The sequence below is a fragment of the Crinia signifera genome, chromosome 6 (assembly GCF_055691185.1).
Source record: "Crinia signifera chromosome 6, ASM5569118v1, whole genome shotgun sequence".
Taxonomy (NCBI): domain Eukaryota; kingdom Metazoa; phylum Chordata; class Amphibia; order Anura; family Myobatrachidae; genus Crinia; species Crinia signifera.
In genome coordinates, this window is record NC_139222.1 from 192754628 (window position 1) to 192779811 (window position 25184).

At 43.2% G+C, this 25184-nt stretch overlaps 1 protein-coding gene across 2 annotated transcripts in view; it reads right to left on the reverse strand.

Moving 5' to 3' along the window:
- LRRC20 (leucine rich repeat containing 20) overlaps nt 1-25184 on the reverse strand; it is a 586357-nt gene that overhangs the window by 548745 nt on the left and 12428 nt on the right. The window contains exon 1 of one of the 2 annotated variants that reach the window (XM_083148476.1): nt 7170-7396. The exons of the other annotated variant lie outside the window; for it this stretch is intronic. The gene's annotated coding sequence lies outside the window, so the exon portion shown is untranslated. Of the gene's footprint in view, nt 1-7169; nt 7397-25184 lie in introns of those variants that run through there. 2 annotated transcript variants of the gene reach the window in all.

The following is a 25184-nucleotide window of genomic DNA, read 5'->3' on the forward strand; positions in this document are numbered from 1 at the left end:
TGCCCGAAGCGTGGCGAGCCCCTCGAAGGGACGCATAAAACTAAGCAAATAGCTTAGTGGGTGCCCAACTAATATATAAGTACCGAACTAACATCTTGGGTGAAATTTAATATGATGAGAGATTGAGAAAGTGAGAGATTTGGTAAGAAATCTCCAGGTTTTTTTTAAAGCGGCAATCATTTACAGTGCAAAATCAAACTTGTTTTGCCAAATAAATGATTGCCGCTTTTAAAAAAAACCTGGAGATTTCTTACCAAATCTGTCACTTTCTGAATCGCTCATCCTATTAGCGCAGGGTTTAAACCTCTGTTTATTTTCTGCACATGTAACTTTGGGTATTGTAGTGTACCCTTACACCCAGCTGAAAACTTCCACCCCAGTTGGTCCATAGTGCAGTCTTTTACCCCCTCATCTCCACACATTGCACTAGGTTTATCATCTACCCAAATGCTTCTGAATAACGTACTATCCCATTTATAAATAAAACTGGATTCCAAGTCCCGGAGACTGGCCTCTTTATTTCACATAAATTAAATGAAAGTACTGTGGATCGCAACAGAATGGAATTGTTAAGGAACTAATTTAATATAATGCCATAAATAACAACACTTTCTGCAGTTTTATGATTAAGGATCGCAATTAATAACTAGCTATATAGAACTTCTTATCAAAAAAAACCATAGAGAAATGTGTTTGGGACTGGTCATGTTTAGAATTCTTTGTGTAGTTTTTAATGTCATAGTGCTTTGTTTTCCTTGTAAAGTAGAATTACAGTAACATTACTCGTGGTTCTACACTGCACAGGTTCGGCTTATTTTAAACAAAAGGACTGGTGTCTACTCAGCAGAATGTGATCACACATGAACAGCAACACATTCATTAACACTTCCAAAAAAGCTGCTCTGTGAAGCCATCTCATTCTGAATGCCTGCTTAGCAGCTGGAGGGAGGCTTCAATAACAAACAAACCTGACTTGCTCAAATTTAGAACAGGGGGCACAAATACAAGCAATGCAAAATTGCAAATAGGACCACATATAAAAATATGAACACTAGGAACTATTAATATTCATATTATAGGACAATTTTTAATGACGACAATTGTTTTAATGTGCCCAATCTACCATTTAAAGTAACGGGAGATATGATGGGCGATATTCAAATATAGTTGTCGGCATGGAGTTGATTTTCTATAGTGTGGTGAGCGCAGCGAGACCCGCGAGGGGATGCGTAAAACTAAGCAAATAGCTCAAGTAACATACAAGTACTGTTTTATTTCATGTGAACTAATCATGCCCATAAGTGTTGGCTTTAGCCGTGTAATATAGCTAAACTTGAACTGCTGGGCATGATGGAAATGTGCTGTTAGGATGCCTATAAGGGGCAATTTTTGCACATTTCTCCCCTGGGGGCCTGTGAGCTGAAATGTAACAGCCCGCTAGCCGGGCTAGGCGGGCTGGGGGTGGTTATTTTCAAAGAGGCTGGCGGGCTGCACTGAATATTCAAACATATGCCCAAAATAAAAGTAAAGGCGATTGTATCAAAAAAGAAGCACACATTAAACCAATTTTGGAAATAGATGATGGAGCACCTAGCAGACTCCGGTAAAAATTAATGCCGCCGCCTCATATCAAGATAAACACAATTTTAAACGAATAAGTGTAGACATCCTCAGATAACTTAGGTGTATACTATATGTGCTCAATGGAATATGCTGCGCTATACAAGAAACTGTAAATAAATAAATAAATAACGGAGTGAGCACCAATGGTGATAAATGACAAACATTTCAAAAAGAATAATGCTAAAAGATGTATATAAAATGTTTTTTTTATTAAAATATACAGGAATATATAAATAAACAACAATAGAGATATTTCAAAGAAAAGACAAATATAATAAAGAGCCTTGTGTTAATCAGCCCACAGAGCTTTTTCATTGGTACGAGCATATTTTTGCAGTATCGTGGATTGTTTTGAGAGAGAGACAGAGAGAGAGAGAGAGAGAGAGACAGAGAGAGAGAGACAGAGAGAGAGAGAGAGACAGACAGACAGAGACAGACAGATAGAGAGACAGACAGACAGAGAGACAGACAGACAGACAGAGAGACAGACAGACAGAGAGACAGAGAGAGAGAGACACAGAGAGAGAAAGACAGTACTGTACTTAGACCTATTTGATTTAAACTATTTCACTGAATGTTTTTGCCCATTCTCCTGAGTTTGTGAGCAAATTGCTTATTGGCATTTGCCCCCATACAGTACCAGATTTTCAGTCCAACCAACCAACCAGTTGGATGGTTGGAGGAAAGTTGGTCTGATCCCTATAGATTGTAAGCTTGCAGCAGGGCCCTCTTACCTCCAAGTCTGTCTGTTGTTACCAAGTTTGTTTATCTCTGTTTACAATTGTAAAGCACAACGGAATCTGCTGCGCTATATAAGAAACTGTAAATAAATAAGTAATAAATAAATAAATGTGTGGCCAGCATTACAATCTGAAAAAAAAAAAAAATATACTGTGGGGGTAATACACCCATGGAGGTCCCAGGGCACCAAGAAGGGGTCCGTCCACTGCACCTGATCCTGGTTTGTGGAATCCGAATTGAAAGTAGAAATACACTGTGCAGCACTGTCTATTTATACTATCTTGGAATGAGGGCCATGCTGCTCAACACAGCATGGCCCCCTGCTTCCTTCCCTCCCGAGGTGGCCACCGGATCAGCCCATGTGTACACACCAATACTTTGAGCTGCAATCAATAATCAAGATGGACATTACAAAATAAAAATGATGCTCCTCATAGTTATGAAATTTAAGTCTGAATTTATTTCTAAAAGTCACATGCAATTATATCATCTTTGCTGACATTCTGTAAGGACCATAAAGGACTGAAAACTTCAACATTGTAAAAGTTTTTCCCTGCTGATCGTGTATTCCTATGCTATTCATTTAATAATGCTGGCCATACACCAGCTTTCATCAAACAAATTGGTTGAATGGAACACAAATCTGGTACTGGATGGGAGAAAATGTTATTTTTAATTCATTAATTGCTCTCAAGATCTGGAAACTGACATACACGGTCGGTCAGACAATGCACTGTAGGTGAATCTGTTTGATTTAAACAATTTCACTGAATGTATTTGTTCATTTTCCAGATCCAACCAACAAACCAGGGTTGCCGACATTTGAAGTTGCCTCTCCGGGAGAAGCCCGGAGATGAGACAAAGCATGACTTTGGGTGTGGGGCTTGAGCGTGATGTCATTAAGTCCCATCCCCATGATGGGAAATACCCCATTTTGTCTATCTCTGTGGAGGGGGCGGGGCTATGACATGTTTATGACACTTTAGCCCCGCCCCATCTGCGGAGATCGGCAGATAGGGTTATTTAAATGCCACGGGCAGGATGAAGTAAGCCACAATCAGGGGGTTGAGCGGGGGTGCCCAGGATTGCGGGAGGGTTGCCCACCTTTCCGGGGGGCAGGGAGGGGGACACGATTTTCGGGACCCTCCCGGCCATTCCAGGAGGGTAGGCAACCCTGAACAAACTAGTTCATTGGTCAGGGAACTCGGCCCTCATTACCCCACGCAGTGCATGTTTTGCAGGTCTCCTCACAGAATCATAAGTGAAATAATTAACTCCACCTGCGGACCTTATAATATGTGTCTGAGTAATTAGTACACCTGTGCACCTGCTGGGTTACCAGCAAAACATGCACTGTGTGGGGTAATGAGGACAGAGTTCCCTGACCACTGAACTAGTTGAATGAAAGCTGGTCTATTGTATGGCCAGCATAAAGCACTCCAACGTTACTTCATGTGGCTATGCTGTGTGGCCACAAAGCAATCTAGAAGTTTGATCATAAGCAGATCTGCAATTGACATTGCGACTTTGCAAATCAATACAAATCCAGACAGTTGCATCATTTGAAAAAAAAATGTGTATGTACAGTAGCAACTGCACACACATCTGCAGCATTACATGTTTCTGAATCAGGTCCAGAGAGTTTAGCTCTGTACTTCTATGCATAATAACAAAAGCTAAAGATTGATTTTCAGATTTGGCTGGTTGGACTGAAACCCTGATAATATCTGAATGACAATGTGACAGTTTTCCAGCATTTTGAAGCAAATGGTCAACTGGGATTGCGAAAACCCAAAACAATAGTGGTTCCCAGGACCCCTCGCTTCCAAAAATCGGGGTCCTACCTGACCTTTTCTGGGTCCCAATGCAATGAAGCCTCTCCCCTTCCCTCCAGCATGGCACATACAGACTCCTCTCCCCCACATCGCATTTACCCTGAGTCAAGGGCCAGCCTGAGCCTATTTTTGGGGGGGTGAGCAAACATAGATTTGGGTGTCCCTCACTGTGGCTATTGTGGGTCCAGGGAGGGGGAAGTATCAATTAGCCCACTCACATAAAGTAAGATACACATATGCTGGAAAAGACATAACCTGGAAATAGGGACAGTTGCGCTCCAAAGTCGCACACCAAAAATTTAGGGCATGGTTTGTGGGGATGGGGCATGGCCATATAATAGTACCAATTCACATTACACCACACACTATTGCTCACTGCCAGTCACACCTGCCCCTGCCAGTTACCAGCCCCTGTACCCACCGCACCTGTCCCTGCCAGTCAACAGCCCCAGTACCCACCGCACCTGTCACTGCCAGTCACCAGCCCCTGTAACCCCCGCACCTGTCCCTGCCAGTCACCAGCCCCTGTACCTACTGCACCTGTCCCTGCCAGTCACCAGCCCCTGTACCCACTGCACCTGTCCTTGCAAGTCACCAGCCCCTGTACCACAGAGAGCATGACATCACACATCTCCACTGTAATAAAAATAAAATCTTCCAAGATTTCATTACCGGGATCTGGTTAAGATCACCTTGTACATGGACTGTTCCTGCTCAGACAGCATCAGCTGGTATAACACACAGCGCAGGAAGCTCACCCCGCACTGACATGATCGAAATCCCTAGCACAGAGTGTAGGCCCTGCTGACCTCCGTGCCGGGGACCCCTGTGACAGGGCTGCCAATTGCCGCTCTCCTTCCCAGCTGGTGCCTCCTGCACTGCCATGTTCCCACCATCCTCTTCACGCAGTCTGTTGCCACTGCTCACACCCGCCCATGAACCTGTGTCCATGCGGCTCAACCAATCAGCGCGGAGCGCGTCCGAGGGGACCCGTCTGCTTTGAAAATGTGAGTCCCTGGTCACTGTTTGCAGGTAAAATATGCCCTATAGCAGTGGTTCTCAACTTCAGTCCTCAAGGACCCCCAACAGTGCACATTTTCCAGGTCTCCACACACAATCAAAGATGGAATAATTAGCTAAACCTGTGACCTTTTAAAATGTGTCAGTGAATAATGAGTGCACCTGTTCACCTGTCAGGTGACCTGGAAAATGTGCACTGTTGGGGGTCCTTGAGGACAGAGGTTGAGAACCACTGCCCTATAGCGCGTATTTGCGAACCATGGAACTGTCAATTATTGTGCAAGATAACGTGTTAACCATATATCCAAGTTAAGTGCCTGGTGTCTATGGACAATCCTCAAGAAAAGACCCAAAAAATGCATTTAATTAAATTTGTACTCACAACTCTGAGGCTGCAATTTAAAATCCACATTAAGTGCCCCCTCTAAGGCTTATGGGCCGACGAGTGTTCTGAGCGAAGCTACTTCGCTCATAACGCTCAGTCTCTCTCAGCACACAGCGCTGCACATTGAAACATTATATCACTAGATAGTTCAGTGTATACCCACAATTTGCGTGCTCCCACAGTCACATGCAATCTTCCTGACCAGCCATCTTGAATGGCCAATGAAAAGGTACAGAAGTCTGTTTACTAAGCTTGCATGGAGATAAAGGGGATGGAGATAAAGTACCAGACAGTCAGTGTCTGAAAAATGACAGTTATGAGCTGTTTGGTGGGTATTTTAACCCCATCGAAGGTTTAGTAAATAGAGCCCAGCGTGTACAATGCCATGCCAGCAAATTCAGCATGGTGTCCTACATGACATACTACACATCATACTGATCTATCTATACTACTGCATACTTGCCTACTTTTGTAAACTAGTTTCAGGGAGATTATAGATGGCAGTATTATTTTGCATGGCTCGCCATTAAGGGGTGTGTCATGCGCCACCCACAGGACAGGTCTTGTTCCATATATGAGTGTATATGTACTTAAATGGGGACTATGTAAAAACAGGACCCGGACCAAACTCCGGACAGGACATCAAAATCTGCAGTCCGGAGCTTGAAGGGTCCAGTCCGGGGGGTGTCCTGTTCCGGGGGTGTCTTGTCCGGGGGGTCCCTATGATAGCTATCACCAGGGTCATGGGGGAGGGGAGATTAACAGCCTCCCGGTGTGGTCCGGACCGTCCGGTTTTTGCTACATGCCCGGACCATACAGGGAGGCTTTATTCTACCCCCCCCCCCCTCCTCTACCTGGTGAGAGGTGTCACAGGCAGCCCCCCGGACAGGACACCCCCCGGACCGGACGCTACAAGCTCCAAAATTCATTGTTTGATGTCTGGTCCGGCAGTCCGGGGGTTTTGTCCTGGTCCGGGTTTTACCCATACCCACTTAAATGTTGTTTTGCGAGATATTTTTAGATAACATTAACTATATATTTTGGGAAATGTAGCAAGTATTGACAACAACATTGCTGCCTGCAAAATTCATTTGTTTGCAAATATTTGTTGTGGTATTTATTTTCTTCTAACTTCACACAATACACATAACAATAAACAGATGCCTATGTATTCAATTCTAAACGCAATTTACTGTATACATTCCTAGTTTCAGGAAGATGGTGAAGTTTGTCCGAATAAACCTTATTTAACATATATATTATAACTAATGCGGGTAACTGGCACTGATGATACCATTTGAATGTATATGTTTGATATACATTGAAATGGAATCATGCTCCACAGCTATTACTGCATGTACAGGTTAACTATTGTCTATGCAATAATAGCTATGGTGACAGGTTTTGATAAGTAAATAGTAAGGAAACGGCCAAATAAGTAAATAAACGAATGAATGAAATTGGCCAAGTCTCACACACTGGGGCACTAATAAGCAACAGCTGTGAATGGGCACAAGGAGTGTGCCTCTTCTCAGAGCACATGATAATAGTCAGGGTGCACTCACCGGCAATGGGTACACCTCTGCAGGAACTCTCTGTCACCACGCTGTATGTGAGTGACTGTCTACAAAGCAGGAACAGCTGCAGCACCAGGTGCCGCTCCCCCTGCCCAATCAGAAGCCAGCACTCCCGGGGCGGACCACATTGGGAACAGCAATAGTACGGCCTAGCTGCTCGTGGTAGGACGGAGCCGGGCGCTCGCGTTAGTAGCTGTGCGACAGAGCCATGCCCTTCCGCAGCCCGCACGGCATGTCCTGAGAGAGCACGCCTCCTGTCACTAAACCACGCCCCCGTGTCCAGTTTTACCTTCTAGAGTTTGATTATGGTTTACGAGAAAAAAGGGAAGTGTTATCCAATGCTCTGCTGTTGTGTTTCCTGCGTGTATAATAATGTGGAATATTATCATATAGTGTAATATTGGTGGTGATGATTAGCATTACATTGTTAGTAAATTGTGCTCTATAGTAATCTAGATATAGAGGATGCGTTTTGGTTCATTGCCTCTTTGGCACTGAGAGGTCCTTCTGCTACAAAATGCTACATGTTGGTAGTGTTCTGAACAACCAGTGACACAGAGACATATAGCAGTCAGATCTGCGAGTTATCTGAAACAATCTTACATTGTAATATTATATCCCCCCATATAAGAATAAAGCAAATAAATACAGGGACGACCTGACCCAGATTTCTCCACTATCCCAGTCATGTTGGCTCATTTGCACTTTGCAGTCGGTGTGTAATCTATCTGACACACCAGCTGATGCTAATCATTGCTGCCAGTGATCTGTCTCGGCATGTTGCGTTGCATGGAGACATTATTTGTATAGGCCCCTGCCCTCATGGCTAGCTACAAGTACTACCAGTGGAAGTCTCCAGAGACTTTGCATTCATCAAGCAGCCCACCGGCGGGTGTGGGGGGGGCTTTGTCACGGTAAGGAGCCTGGGGGGATGGGGAGCGCGTCACTTACCAAGCTGGTGACACGCTGCTTGAGGCCACGCACGCCCACTGCCATCCGCGCTGAAGACGCTCAGTCCCAGGTGACGTCACCCGAAAGCGACCGCCGGCACTAACCACTGTGGTAGCGCAGTCTGAGGCCAGCGGCCCAGCCAGGGGAAAGCGGCGGCCCAGACAGGGAAAAGGAGGCCAAATCAGTACCGGCCCACCGGTCTCACGGTGGACCAATCCACCCCTATATTGGACTCATCATTTATCATTCAATATTTGCGACTATATCCCCCGAAAACACCTGTTTTCAGAGGTTAGCTGCAAATATTAAGTATCCCCCGAACAGGGGTGAATCCAGGAGAAAATGACAGGGGGGGGCACCATGAGAGGGAGGGGATGGGGGCGTGGGGGGGGGGGCAGTGTGCCCAATCAGAGAGAGAGAGTGGAGGAGGGCAGAGAGAGGGGGAATGGTATTATACATAGACCCTGGCCTTTAAAGTACACAGGCCCACCTTGGCGACCAAAGTGAAGGATGTAGTAATGTGCGCACCAAAGGCACGCACACTCTGGGAAAGGGGTTGTGGCCACACAAAAGGGGGCTTGTTCTTGAGTATAGTGTACCACACCATATACCACTTCTACACATATGCAACAAAATAGTAGACCCATTATACTTAACCCTTCTACATGATGCCAAACAAAATGATCCCAAATTCACATAATGGGCCAGATGTACTAAACTTGAAAAGTGATAAAATGGAGAGCAGCCAATCAGCTCCTACCTGCCATATCACAGGCTGTTTTTGAAAAATGACAGGCAGGAGCTGATTGGTTGGTGGTTTATCACTTATCAAGGCATAGTACATCTCACCCCCTGACACACGGATTGAGCCAAAATTCACATAATGGCACACGGATTGAGCCAAAATGCACATAATGCCACACGGATTGAGCCAAAATTCACATAATGGGGCAGATGTATTAAGCCTGGAGAAGAGATAAAGTGGAGAAATCATGGAAGAGATAACGCACCAGCCAATCAGCCGTGTTTGAAATATGGCAGTTGGGATCTGATTGGCTGGTGCGTTATATACTTCCACTTTATCTCCAGTTTATCTCTTCACCAGGCTTAATACATCTGCCCCAATGCCACATGGATTGAGACAAAATTCACATAATGCCAGACAGATTGAGACAAAATTCACATAATGCTAACCGGATTGAGCCAAAATGCACAATAAATTCCACAAACAGGGACATTGCACTCCGAAGGCGCGCTGCAAAAATTTACACGGTAATGCATTTTACACGTTAAGCCACACACCATAATGTCCATTACGTATTCTGCCAAACACCTTCCATTACATATTATGCAACAAGCCTGAGGACGACACTTGATGTTGAAACGTTGCCGAGCTGACACTGTTCACTAAAGATTTATATATTCGAGCTGGAGTGCTGCATTCTTTACTTTCTTGTATAACGCCTGGGCGTATTGCGGGCACCCGCCAGAGGAACTTTTGTCTGTGGATGTGCCGGACCATCCTGTTTGCTATATATATATATATATATATATATATATATATATATAGACGTTTTGTTCAGTCCTTAGTCACAGTTCAATCCTGTATATTTTGAATGCACTCAGATCTCCCACTTGATCTGGCAGCTCTGTCCTCCTGTGTCCAAAAACAGATGTAGCAGATCTAGAGGTATAATAAGAACAGGCGCTCCATAGTGCAGGTAAAAGTTGATAAACAATTTATTGATGCACACAAACACGGAATAGGGATAGGGTCACGTACCAGGAACAGCGGTATAGAGTACCGCAGACAAATCAGCATGAAGTGGTGCCCAGCACCTTGTAATCTTTAGAGCCGGTTAGCACGCAAGCTCCTTCGTTCTATTGACGTCGCTAGGCCACGGCCCAACGCGTTTCGTCATCGACTTCATCAGAGGGCTGGCCTAGGGACAGTCAGTTACCTCTTTAATCCTCCACCTCAACCCGCTTTAACAGGTGTCAGCATGGATAATCAACTCAATTGACTGATTTCTCTGAACCCATGTCCAGACCCTTACATAAGAACAATAATAGCGGCTGTCAGTATTACACATTTTAAAACATTTTCTCTTATACAGAGCAATGACAATCATATATAAAACATATATATATATATATATATATATATATATATATATATAAAACATGTATAAAAAAAAAAACACGTATATTCTAATCCAACTATTTTGATATTCAGCCATAAAGTGACACGATATTCGTACCAAGCAATATAAACAATAAAGGAACAATTATAAAAGTATGTGATAAGTACAAGACAGATTTTTTATATATAAAAGAGAAAATGTAAAAAATTAAAAAAAGAGAGACAATTTAGAAACTATATTGCCTTGACCTTCATGCATGAATATTCATAACCGGCATAAGGTGGCACATATAATTTACATATACGGAACAATTCTATTTCATGATCCAAGTGTTACTAATAAAACCTCTCTATTTAATAGAGATCAATTGTCAAGAGATATAGTTGATCGGACAAGCAAAAAAATTGGGAATGTACGGTACCTCTTCATTCAGAGGCAGCGTCTTTTAGAAGGTAAAAGTCTATGGGGAATAGCTTATATCAGCCAATGAAGGAGGTGATCTCCATTCCCTCATTTAAACCTTCAGGGGCCAATGTGGCAAGATGGTACATCCACCACAATTCCATTTTTAATAATTGTGTTTCTCTGTTCCCCCCCTTTCATACCACTTGGGTCTTCATTCTGGCATGTTAAAAAATGTCTGGGCACTCTATGATTTTTCAATTTATTTTTTATATTTCTGTAGTGCTCTAATATACGCACTTTTAATGCCCTTTTTGTTTGTCCAACATATCTCTTGCCTCACAGGCAGCTCAAAAGATATATTACATGAGTTGTATTACAATTAATTGGTCCTTTTATTTTAAACTCCTTTCCCCTTACACCTTGAATTTTTTTACAACCTTTCATGCTGTGTGGACACATTTTACACTTACTAGAACACGAGAAACCTAAAAATGGAGTCATACCAAACCGTGAGATCACCGGTTTTGGTTCTATGGGCAGCAGGCTTGGTGACAGCTTATTCCTTAGAGTGTTAGCTCTTTTAAATATATGGACAATTTGGAACCAAATCTTTTAAGATGGGGTCCATTTTAATTAATAACCAATGTTTATTAAGAATGTGTCTGATGTCGTTAGTTTGAGCACTATACTGCATAACAAAGGGACAAAACAACTCTTTCTCTGGCAGTAGCATTAAATTTATACGTGAAGCTTAAGTTGTATTCATTGTTATGAATATATTGTATAAATTCTAAATATACATTTTCTGGTCCTCTCCAAACAACTATTAAATCAAAGCGCTGCATAATATGTATGCGCTATATAAGAAACTGTTAATAAATAATCTATGTAGCGTTTGTATTTTATAATATTTTCTGAGTAGGGATTCTCACTGGATAGATGTTCCTGTTCCCACTCCCCCAAATACAAAGAAAATAGGTACTCTTTACCTAGCACGGCGCCCACGATCTTGATCGTGGGCATCGTGAGGTAAAAAATCGCGTCGGTCGCGTCGTATGCGGGCTAAAGATGCCCGGACGCGACCGACGCGATGTCCACGATTTCCCATTGAAAACCATGTTAAACATGGACATCGCGTCGGTCGCGTCGCGGCCGGCCATAAATGTGCACACGATGGCCGCGACGCGATGCCCACGATTTGCCATAGGAATCAATGTTAAAAGGCCCGATGGACACGATTTTCATGTTAAATGGCTGAATGGACCCGATTTTACCATAGGAAACAATGTTAAATGGGCCTTAGAGCCCAAATACTTACCCTGAACTCTGAAATGGCCCCCCCAATTGTTTACGCCACCCCACGATCAACGTCAACCCGAAGCGTGGCGAGCGCAGCGGTACGCGTCCTCCGACCTTTTCATACCCCCACTATCCACGTCGGCGTGGAGTTGAGAATAGAATAGTGTGGCGAGCGCAGCGAGCCACCGAGCCTGAAGCATGGCGAGCGCAGCGAGCCCCGCGAGGGGACGCGGATACCTGTGAAGCCCGCGAGGGGACGCGTATAGCTGTGAAGGTATCCGCGTCCCCTCGCGGGGCTCGCTGCGCTCGCCACGCTTCGGGCTCGGTGGCTCGCTGCGCTCGCCACACTATTCTATTCTCAACTCCACGCCGACGTGGATAGTGGGGGTATGAAAAGGTCGGAGGGCGCGTACCGCCGCCCCTCGCGGGCTCGCTGCGCTCGCCACGCTTCGGGTTGACGTTGATCGTGGGGTGGCGGTAACAATTGGGGTGGCCATTTCCCAGTCAAGGTTGCCTATTTGGCCTCTGTGGCCCATTTAACATTGTTTCCTATGGCCACATCGGGTCCATTGAGGCATTTAACAGTAAAATCGCGTCGGTCGGGCCATTTAACATTGATTGCTATGGGAAATCGGGTGCATCGCGTCGCGGGCATCGTGGGTACATTTATGGCCGGCCGCGACGCGACCGACGCGATTTCCATGTTTAACATGGGTTTCAATGGGAAATCGCGGGCATCGCGTCGGTCGCGTCGCGGCCAGACATAAATGTACCCGCGATGCCCGCGATGGGCGCCGTGATAGGTAAAGAGTACCAGAAAATAATAGATTTTTGGATTAATCTGGTGCTTAATCGCTGCCCTAGGTTTCTGTCGGATTGTATGTATCACCTAACATACAGAAACAAATACACAAGAAAGAAATGCCGACAGTTTCCTTAGGCGCTGATATTGAGTGTATTTCTGTGGATGAGTACCCAAAACACAGAAAGATAAAAACCACAATTGTATAATACCGTATGGGAATATGGAGATATATATTATTTTGCAATGTCAAATAAATAAAGGGGACACGTACCCTATAATTTGGTCTACTGTTTAAGGCAGACCAAGAATCCCTGGGGGGAGCAGTCTCGTCACCGTCGGATCACCCAGATATCCAGTTCCAATTGCACATATAAAAGAGATAAAAAGCTAGTATGGTGTAATACTGCTTTATTCACACAACGTTTAAAACACAAGCAAGGGGGTGTCAAAACAGCAGACTCTCACCGAGTTCAGATGTCCACAAAACATATGCAGACAAATAGGCAGATGGTATATACCAGGCGTCCCTGCAGCCTCTCACGGTGAAGATCCAAAGTAGTCACTCCTCTACTCCACGGCCAACGCGTTTCTAGACCACAATGGTCTCTTTTTCAAGGCATGTGGAGTATAGGACATGTTTACATATTTATACCCCCTATCGGGGGAAACTAATTCCAGACATAGATCACCTAAATCCCTCTTTCACCTGATTCCAAATACCGGAATTATTATCCGTATTTTCAATTATATCAAATACAGGTTATCGTCCCCATCGCCGTCCCGCACAGCTGTATATAGTACTGACCCAAGAATGTAAAATAGTTGTACTTCAGCACAAATCTCAAACATTTAACCAGAAAAGACACTTTCTCTTTTGACAATGTAACATCCTTAATAACACTTTATCTATGGATTCCAAACCCTTCTCATGCGGGATGGACGTATACAATGCGTTAACATCGATTGTTTCCCAATAAAATTCATCTTTCCACTCCACTGTCTCAAGCACCTGTAACACAGCGGTGGAATCTTTAATATAAGAATCTAATTTTGGGACATATTTTTGTAAATGATGGTCCACATATTCTGACAGTCTTGCTGTCAGGGACTCTATCCCAGAAACGATGGGACGACTTGGAGGGGAAATCGGGTTTTTGTGCAACTTAGGTAAATGGTATATGGTTGCCACTCTAGGATGTTCATTAACGATGTATTCATATTCATCTTTATGTAACAAACCCTCCTTTCTTCCTTCATCCATTAAGTTTTTTAGATCCCCTACAAATTTAGTAGTGGGATCCTCAGACAGACTTTTATACGAAACTGGGTCAGACAACAATCGATGCATTTCTTTCACATAATTATCTATACTCATAATTGCCAAACCACCCCCTTTATTGGCTTGCTTTAAAACCAGATTTTTATTCCTCATTAGCTCTTTCAGTGCTGTTTTTCCTTTTAATGTTAAATTTTCCGATATTTTGTCAAAGTCTTTTTTGACCAATTGGGCAAACAATTCAACATTCGAACCCCATGATTCCACCGGGTAGTACGTGCTTTGTCTCTTTAAGCCTGTACCATTTCCTCCTACTTGTGAGTCCCTAAGGGTCTCCGTACCTTCCTGGTTTTTCAAAGCATTCTTCTGAAAGTGGCGTTTTAAGGTAAGCTTTCTGATGTCGCTAGGTGTGGCCTAGCGACGTCAATAGAACGAAGGATATATATAGATATATATAGAGATATAGATATATAGATATGAAGGAAGGAAGGTATCAGTCAGAAGTTAGGCAGTAAAAAAGCATGAAACACATCAAACATTTATGCCCGCACGTCTTAGTGAGCCACTCCCCCATATCTTTACAATAAGACCCAGGTGGTACGGTCCCAAAAAAACAGAAAGGTCCCTCAATAATCAGGACAGATGGGAGGTATGTGATAGGCAAGCATATCAATTGATACAAACCCATTCCAAAGAACTAAACAAAAAATATGCAAATATTAAATTGGACCCTCTCTTTAAAGGTTGTATCATCATTGACTGCGACATACAATTTACTGCCTTCCCTCTCACTACTCCTGCATAAGAGTGTTTTATTTGATAACTTTACTGTTAGATGGAGGCTTAATATAGCTTGTGCTTTTTCATTCTCTATGTTTCCTCTCTCTCCAGCAGGTGGCAACCCATTGTTATGATAGATCTCCTCTCTTCTACCAGCTAGCTAGTGTTTAATTTCATCTATTTATAATCTGCGGACTCCAATAGTTCAAAGTTCTTTCCTTGGAAGGAAATTCCCTTTCTTTACTGATTATTACTACTGCCATCTTCTTTGTCTAAATATATATAAAAACAAACATAATATCCTATCCTTATGTTTCCTTCCTATTATTATCATTATTATTATTACTACCAGTTTCTTATATAACGCACACATATTCCGCAGCACTTTACAGAGAATATTTGAACAGTCACATCAGTCCCTGCCCCAGTGGAGCTTACAATCTATATTCCCTACCACATGTACACACACACACACAGACATTCTAGGGCGAATTTTGTTGGGAGCTAATTAACCTAATTGCATATTTATGGATTGTGGGAGGAAACCACAGTAACCAGAGTAAACCCATGCAAGCACGGGGAGAACATACAAACTCCACACAGTTAGGGCCATGGTGGGAATCAAACCCATGAGCTCAGTGCTGTGAGGCAGTAATGCTAACACCATCCATGCAGCATGTCAGCAAGGCCCTCCTACCTCTATGTCGGTTTGTTACTACCCAGTTTGTTTTATCACTGTTATTTCCAATTGTAAAGCTGACCAATATATGCTGTGCTATATAAGAAACTGTAAATAAATAAAATAAATTTTAGAGAGGACTCACCGGCAGTCGGGATTCCGACAGTCAATACCCCAACGTCAGAATCCCGACTGCTAAAAGCCAGACACACGAGCAGAGGGTATTCTCCTTCGTGGGGGTCCACAACCCTCATAGAGGGAGAATATAAAAGGTGGCGAGTGCAGCAAGGCCGCAAGGGGCTTTGTTGCGTTCCCCCCCACTGTCTGAGTCTGGGCAGTTGGGATTCCGATATCGGGCTAGTGACTGTTGGAATACCGACTGTCAGGGTGTTATACCACACCATTCCCTCCTTATTGGGCTCTCCTTTTCAGGATGACCAGATCTACAATTCTATTATCTGCACTTGAGAGCTGATTGTCCCTTTTTTACTTACATCTTGAGTTTCCTGGTATTTTTATGTCGTTTTGGAGATGCCAGTATTTTTCTCTTTAGGTTGATTTCTGATCTCGGACATGGCAAATATGGATGGCATTGGATATATTTTTCTATCAATGTTATGGTTGTATTGTGTTGAAAATCAAACTAGGGACTTTTTCCTAGCAAATTTGATTCAGGGCCTGATTCAGATTAGGGGCCAGATGTACTAAACTCGAAAAGTAGCCAATCAGCTATTAATTGTCATCTTACAGTCTGGGACAGACGCAGGGAAAGCAATGTAAAAATGCTAATAATGCAGTAAATGCCTTGTGTATATAGACACTTCCTACCTGCGTCCTTCATCTGCTGTTGTGTCCTAAGAATTGGATTACTCTGCCAAAACATTGGCCATCTGAGTGAACCTGATACTACTGTACTCATATTGGTTGTTGCCGTTCCATTGCCGAGGCCAAGAAATTTGTCGAAAGAAGCAAACCCTGGCCAGTCCCAGAATATGGGAAAGAAATGCCCCCCTTTTTCCATCTTTGGTCCTCCTCTAAATGGCCCTTAACCCAACACCTCTGTGAGAGATGTGCAAAATATTGGCTAAAAATGCCAGCATCACTCACATTTATATAAATTTAAATAAAAAAATGTTGTGTAAAAGAAAAAGTTTAAATTCCATATATAAGGTAAACAATACAGGTCATTATGATGAATAAAAATGTTTGCTTGCCAATTTTCACACCTATTTTGACAAATTCACTTCACACTGAAAGGGTTAAGTGGATGAGCTCATTGGGGCTGATTCTGAGTCTGATGTAGTCACAGCATTCCTTGCGCATTTTGCCAGTCAAATCTGCGACTTTATACTAATGTTGCTACAAAGCTTTTCCATGATATACTTCCATGTTTTTCAAATGCACAAGAAATTACACCTACTGTTCATCACTGCTTTAATGAGCAAAGTCTGGCTGTTGAGATGACAACACATTTTCAGAAAAAGGTGATGGGAGGCCTTACTGCAGCAATTGTATGAGAACACATTTGTAAGTGGAAATGAAGGTGTAAAGCTGGGTACACATATATACAATCCCTGTTTCTTGCAACCGTTCGGCCGACCGTACTCCCGTCGGACCGTCCACAAACAACAGCCGATCACACGCGTACACACCTGTACAATTTTACTTGCGACGTCCGATGTACTCCCGTCCAAACAGTCGCAAGAAAAAGATTGTACCACCGTACACACTCTCCCGATTTGGGCTTTTGACACGATATATATAAACATAATTATCATAATGGGCTGGGTTAAGGGCATACTAAAACAAAGGGGCGTGATTACAGAACCTAAACAACATATATAGGTGGACCACTATAAAGACGGGGTATGCGTCAGCCGGCAGGTTGACTAGGGACAGATACGGCAAAGTGACTAGGTAGTCACTTTCCGCATCTTTATAGCAGCCGGCAGGTCATAGACGCATCACAGAGTATGTGTTCCGTCTATGTGTTATCTATGGTCTTCTATGTGTTCCGTCTAGCATTTCAAAGGTGCTCTGTTCTGAACATGAATTTCCTAGACATGGGGCACATTATGTTACACATTACATTGCCACAGTGTAACATAATGTGCCCCATGTCTGGGAAATTCATGTTCAGAACAGAGCACCTTTGAAATGCTAGACGGAACACATAGAAGACCATAGATAACACATAGACGGAACACATAGACTCTCTGATGCGTCTCCTTTATATTGTGACTAGCGTCTATACTTTAACTGTAGCTGCTACGCTCACATTTAACCTACTTGATCCCCAGATGCTGCATCCACTGAACATGGTGTGGATTTATTACCACAACACAGAGGTGACTGACATCCTCTAGTTAAGGGATCACCTCAACGTGAAATGTTGGTTGCAGTATCTCAGTCATTAAGGTGTCATCCCCACATAAAAATCAGGGGTCAGACACACAGTGATAACAGTGTTTATTTAAGACACATTGGAGAACCATCACAGGATAATTAAGGTTAAGGTTCCTGTGAAGTCACATTAATCACTGTTAACCGCCGTTAATTCATACAGTCCTTGCCGGCAATTATACCTTGATTGTATTACTGCAACTGTTTCACTTTGTATGTTTCATACGTTGCTCTTACAGGCATTAAATTGAGACAAAGTATCAGATTGCAGAATAGTGTTAAACTGCGTTAATTGCTGCAGTATGATATTGTAAGTACTGTATATAGTAATAGACTGGTGTGTCACAAATAATGAACTACTGTACACTAGTTGCTGCAGTGTAGTATAATAAGCACATTGCATTCAGAACGCACACTTCAATAAATCATGTGTGGAGGTGACAGGGTTAATGTAGTTTACGGAGCCGCGGCTTGCTGCTCATGATATATAAGTGCAGGCTGTCACAACAGAAAGGAATTTGAGCGGCACAAGCAGACAGGCAATAGCCCTTAAAAGGGCTAATTGATATCAAGGCACAGTTGCTGCACACAGAGTGCCAAACGGCTATAAAGACGGGTATGCGAGTATAGTCAGTTTGACTTTATATACCAGGTTGACTACCGCAAACTGACTAGGGTGACTACCGCAAACTGACTATACCAGGGTGACTACCGCAAACTGACTAGGGTGACTACCGCAAACTGACTATACCAGGGTGACTACCGCAAATTGACTAGGGTGACTACCGCAAACTGACTATACCAGGGTGACTACCGCAAACTGACTAGGGGGACTACCGCAAACTGACTATACCACGGTGACTACCGCAAACTGACTATACCAGGGTGACTACCGCAAACTGACTAGGGTGACTACCGCAAACTGACTATACCAGGGTGACTACCGCAAATTGACTAGGGTGACTACCGCAAACTGACTATACCAGGGTGACTACCGCAAACTGACTAGGGGGACTACCGCAAACTGACTATACCAGGGTGACTACCGCAAACTGACTATACCAGGGTGACTACCGCAAACTGACTAGGGTGACTACCGCAAACTGACTATACCAGGGTGACTACCGCAAACTGACTAGGGTGACTACCGCAAACTGACTATACTCGCATACCCGTCTTTATAGCCGTTTGGCACTCCGTGTGCAGCAACTGTGCCTTGATATCAATTAGCCCTTTTAAGGGCTATTGCCTGTCTGCTTGTGCTGCTCAAATTCCTTTCTGTTGTGACAGCCTGCACTTATATATCATGAGCAGCAAGCCGCGGCTCCGTAAACTACATTAACCCTGTCACCTCCACACAGGATTTATTGAAGTGTGCGTTCTGAATGCAATGTGCTTATTATACTACACTGCAGCAACTAGTGTAGTTCATTATTTGTGACTTACCCCAGTCTATTACTATATACAGTACTTACAATATCATACTGCAGCAATTAACGCAGTTTAACACTATTCTGAAATCTGATACTTTGTCTCAATTTAATGCTTATAAGAGCAACGTATGAAACATACAAAGTGAAACAGTTGCAGTAATACAATCAAGGTATAATTGCCGGCTGACTGTAGACGCTTTCCCCCGTCTTTATAGCAGCCGGCAGGGTGACTAAGGACAGATACGGCGACCTGCTATAAAGATTGGGTGCATGTATATTATGATTATTTCTTTAAATATACATGGGGAGAGGTGAACGCATCTTGTGCTGTAGGAGAGATGATGCAGCTATGAAACGCCCACATGGGCGTTCCAGCTTTGGCAGTATAGTCGCAAGGACGGCAGCATATCGATCGAACCTGCGTACACACTGCACTTTTGTTCCGATATGGGGCCGTCCTGTTGGATGAAAATTAAACCGCAAAGAACCTTCGACCGACCAAGTATGGACGGTCAAGACAGTTTTTTGCCGTTTATCGCTCGTACGGGACAGCGTACACACATATACAATTGAACGGCCGTCTGACCCAGAACGGACGAACGGCACGACAATTGTATATATGTGTACCCAGCTTAAGATTTTGTTTTGATGTTTATTAAAACAGTTGTTTACTGCAGCAAAATCTCAGAGAGTGGGGTACAAAATTCCTTCAGTTGGGATTCCAAAAGTCAGAAGACAGCTATTCGACCAGATGCTGTGTACACACTTGTACAATCTGCATGAGATCCAGATGAGATTTTGACTATATAGTCAAAATCTCATCTGGATCTCATGCAGATTGTATGGGTTTTATCCCAAGCGATCCATATGCGATCAAGATGCGCGCTCCCATATCTCAGCCAGAAAGTCTTGGCTGCCCTGTCTATTGCTGTGTACACACTTGTACAATCTGCATGAGATCCAGATGCGATTACAATTTAGACTGTCTAAATTGTATGCAGATAGTCTAAATTGTATGCAGATAGTCTAAATTGTAATCGCATCTGGCTCTCATGCAGATTGTACAAGTGGGTACACAGCATAATGCTGTGTACCCACTTGTACAATCTGCATGAGATCCAGATGAGATTTTGACTATATAGTCAAAATCTCATCTGGATCTCATGCAGATTGTATGGGTTTTATCCCTTGCGATCCAGATGCGATCTCGATGCATGCTCCCGTATCGCAGCCAGAAAGTCTTGGCTGCATAGACTATATAGTGCAGATCTGCACTATTTAGTCTAAATTGTATGAAGATAGTCTAAATTGTATATATTGTATGCAGATAGTCTAAATTGTAATCTCATCTGGATCTCATGCAGATTGTGTACACAGCATAAGATTCGAGTGCTATGCAACCTTTGCTATCTCTGTACTATTTACATACAATTTATGCTATCTGCATTAGATGTCCACTATATAGTCATTGCAGCCCTGTCTATCTGGGTTTCTGTTTGTGATGTCACAGGAGCGCACATCGGGATTGCAAGGTAAAAAACCTGTGCAATTTGCATACGATCTGCATACGATCCCTATACGATTTTGACTATATAGTCAAAATCTCATGCTGATTGTACCCGTGTGTACACAGCATTAATAAAGGTGCCCATACATGTTACAATTATTGTATACAATATTGCATCTCATTGCATCTCGGTTTTAGGATGAGATCAGATCTAGTACAAAAAGTATGTGCTGCACATACTTTTTGTACTAGATCTCATCTCATCGCAAAACCGAGATGCGATGAGATATTTTATACAATATTGTATACAATAATTGTAATGTGTATAGGCACCTAAGTCGAATAGCAAGGGAATCTCACCGTGTGTACACACCATTACTCTTACCACCCCCTCACACAAGTTGTGGACACACGTGTCGATTCTTTTTCATGACAGATTTTGACTATGCAATTTTGGCTAACTGCAGTTTAGATTTAGACTATCTTGCTATTTGGCCCTGGGTCAAATACATTCTACAGACAAGATAGTCAAAATATACCCCTTCGGACCCAGGTTATTGCTTAGTCAACCCGTGTCGGTGTGCGATGTGAAAGTACCACAGTCAATAACCCGGGTCTAATAACCCAGTACTTCAACGCAGGAAAAAAAGAAAGGGTTATACACAGGTCAGACCTGGGTTATTTATTTCCTTGTCCTAAATAGACTACTGATTGGTTTCAGTTTCAGGTCATCTGAGGCCTGCATACTTTTCTGCACAGTGAGGAAAAGCATAACAGCTAAAATTTAGCAGCAAATAGTGTACTGCACTGTACTTTCTACCTATTATACTGCACTGTAAAGCCATATCAAACTGGATTGATAAAGAAATCATGGAGTGACATGTGCTCTGTCAGCCATGATTTCTGCACTGCAAGCATTCCCCAGCCCCCTCCTTTGTATAGACATCACCCCCTCCTTTAGTCAGAACTCAGAGACCAATGAAGTACTTTAAAAATTACATCACACTCTCTTAACTTGGGTTGAGTAAAAATGCACCCTGCAATAAACCCGGGAATAGCCCGGGTCAAGAATGCGTTATAAACATCACTGACCCGGGTCTGATGTGTGTTTAAAACCCTTGTCCGATCCTGCTTTTGTCATCTGAAAGGTGTAACAGACTTGCCTGCACAATCTTTTTTTCTATGCGATACTAAGCGGAACACACATTGACCCTGCATGTGGCTGAACATTGTGACGATCAGACTAACTTTCTATCTGATTTTTACTATATATTGAAAATCTCAAAACAGCCCTGGATGAAGTGGCTCCAGTTACCCACTACACTCCACGTAGGCCTAGACGCCAACCATGGCACTCTAAATTAATGAGACACCTACAAAATCTCTCACGCAAAGCTGAGCGTAAATGGGGTAAATCTCACAGTCCAATGGATTTCTTTACATAGAAGACTATCTACCAGTCCTATAGTTATGCCCTGGAAACTGCCAAACAAACATATTTCCAAACTCTCATTTCTGCTCAAGCTTCTAACTCAAAACTTATTTTTAATACATTTAAATCCCTTCTTAACCCTCCCTCACCCAAGCCACCAGCCACTATCCATGCACAAGATCTTGCTTCCTACTTCAGGGATAAGATTGATAAGATCAGAGATTAATTGGTATGCTCCAACTCAGTTGGTGATCTGCTCAATTCCATACCTGAGCCCTCTGACGCATTTACTTCATTTGATCCGAATGAAGATGAAGTATCTGCACTTTTCTCTTCCTCCCACTCTACCATCTCTCCTCTTGACCCTATACCCTCACAAATAAGTAAATCTCTGTCTCCTGTGCTCATCCCAATCTTAACTAAAATCTGTAACCTCTCTTTCACTATCATTCATATGGGGTACTGAGGTCTTATAACCTTGGGGAATAGAGAGTATCCGCCAGGAGACAGGCACATAACATTTTCTTCAACCAGGGTGTGCTGGCTCCTCCCCTCTACTTCCCCTTACTAGCCAGTTTTAGAAAATGTGCCCTCAGGAGAGGATGCACACTCCTGGAGTTATTCAATTGAATAGTAGTTTTTGCATTGGTAATGACAGGAAACAGGAAGCGAGTGGACTTCCTGTCTGTAGGGTATTTAAACCCATATGTTGCCCACTATTCTGTACCTTGAAAAAGATTCAAGTATCTGGATCGAAACGCGTTGGAGCAGAAAGGATTCACCAGATACCAGATTGGAAGTTGGTGGCTCTTGGTCACATACATCCTGGGATGAGATTCCGGACCTTTACCAGGTTGAAGACTTTGATATATACTTGCCTTTCTGACATCTGGGAACTCTGGTGTTATCCGTATATGTGATTTTATCCATGTGTCATTTCTCTGTATATGGAGGATAACGTGTATTAAAGATTGCTGTTTTGAAACCTACGCTGTGTGGCGAGTAACGAAACCTTGATAGGAGCAGCAATACATATCTTTGAGTGAGTTGTGGTACGCACCATACCTCCTTCCTTATCGTGCCTATCAAATTTCCTCTGTGTGGGAGAAAGATACCTTGATGGGCTTTATTTTACCCTTGTTTGATGTGGGTTGGGTACGCATCATGGCTTTCTACTAGGATATGGTGAAAGGGTACTTAACACTCTACCTCTGAACACGGGTGGAAGAATTGTGTCAAAAACGTACTTCACCATATATGTTCTTTACATTCTTCTTTGCATGAATATTTCCACATATGAGGATATATGAAAGAACTCTGGAAGGAACCCCTATGAATATTGTCTTCAACAGAAGGGAAGTAGCAATACATATTCAGTGCCAGTGTGTCTCAATTTGCATTTTGGTATTGTTTATGGTTCTTTAGGAGTGGTGTCTCCTTTGCAATTGTTGAGACCTAATTGGCTGCTGCGCCAGAAGGTGGTCCACTTGTATATTTTTCTGTATGCTTGTCATAGTGCTTGTCATAGTGCTACAGCACTGCAGTCCTTACTCCCGGCACCGCTGAGATCTTGGCCGCATCACGGGGGCAGCTGGGGTTCCTATGTGATGTCAGACGCTGGGGGAGGAGCCGTATTGATTAACTTTTGGGTGCTGGCTGCACCCCCCACGTGGCCTAGCGTCTGATGTCACTTAGGAAGTCCCGGCCCGTGTATCCGCCCCTGCTCTGTTACTTCCTGGCTGGGGGGCAGGGGGATAAGGCAGTGCTGCCACCATCATTATAAGGAACTCTGCAGTCAGTCACTGGGGGGAGACATCAAGGCGGAGGAGCAGAGCAACCCATGCAAGAAGGAGAAGGTAAGCAGCCAGCAGCATTTCATTGCTTATGTCCATACTTTCCGTGGGATCCTAGGATACCACAGGGACAAGTGTAAGGGGCCTACTATTGTGTTGCAGGATATGTAAAAGGGTTATATGGTGTTACCACACCCCCTATTTTGGAGTGCGGCCCTCAAATATCTGCTGGAAGTATTAAGTGGCCCCCCAGCTGAAATAATTGCCCACCCCTGGGTTATTCTGTGAATCAGGTGTTAAAGCTTTCTTACCTACAATGATCAAAATAAAATTTTAATTAAATGTGCCATTCTTGTCCTATGTTGCATTTGGATGTGCCTGGGGTTTTGTTGTCTCTATGAGCAGCGTATTTATAGCATGATGTGAGTAAAGGTGCATACACACTGGCCGCTATATTGGCTGTTCAATTGAATGGCTGATATATTGATGAACCATCGGCCAGTATGTACCATTGATATATCTGTGAAAAGCGTTGTTGTGTCAGCTGTACAACACAGTTGATGCCTGATATATCTGTGCATTGTTCTGTTTGTATGGGTGATCCACGACTACCCATACAGCCACTGCAGGAGCCGTCGGTTATTGGCAGCTCAGTGGGCTGGCACATGCAAAAGCGCCTGCCCAGTTGTGATGTCAGTCCATTCGGTGCGGGCACCATTTCTAAAGAACAAGCTGTCCAATCCCTATGTAGATATATCTGCAGATCAATTGATCTGCAGATATATTTAGTAGTGGGTACCCAGCTTAACATATGAAAACTGCACCTGTGACTTATGTAAAGCATGTGCTCACGGATGTTGCACATTTCCTAAAAACACACACCTGTTTTTAGCTTCTGGTGTGTGAAACATCTACACATTTACCTTGTGTTACATTCTTGCAACAAATTTGCTATATATGACACTTGTACTGTGTTACAGATTAGGCAATAATATAATACGTGATTATTTGAATTACAGGAAACCACTTTAATCACTTGGGTAATATTTTTTCCAACACTTCAAAATTATCAGGTTTGTTATGATTGAATTAGGTC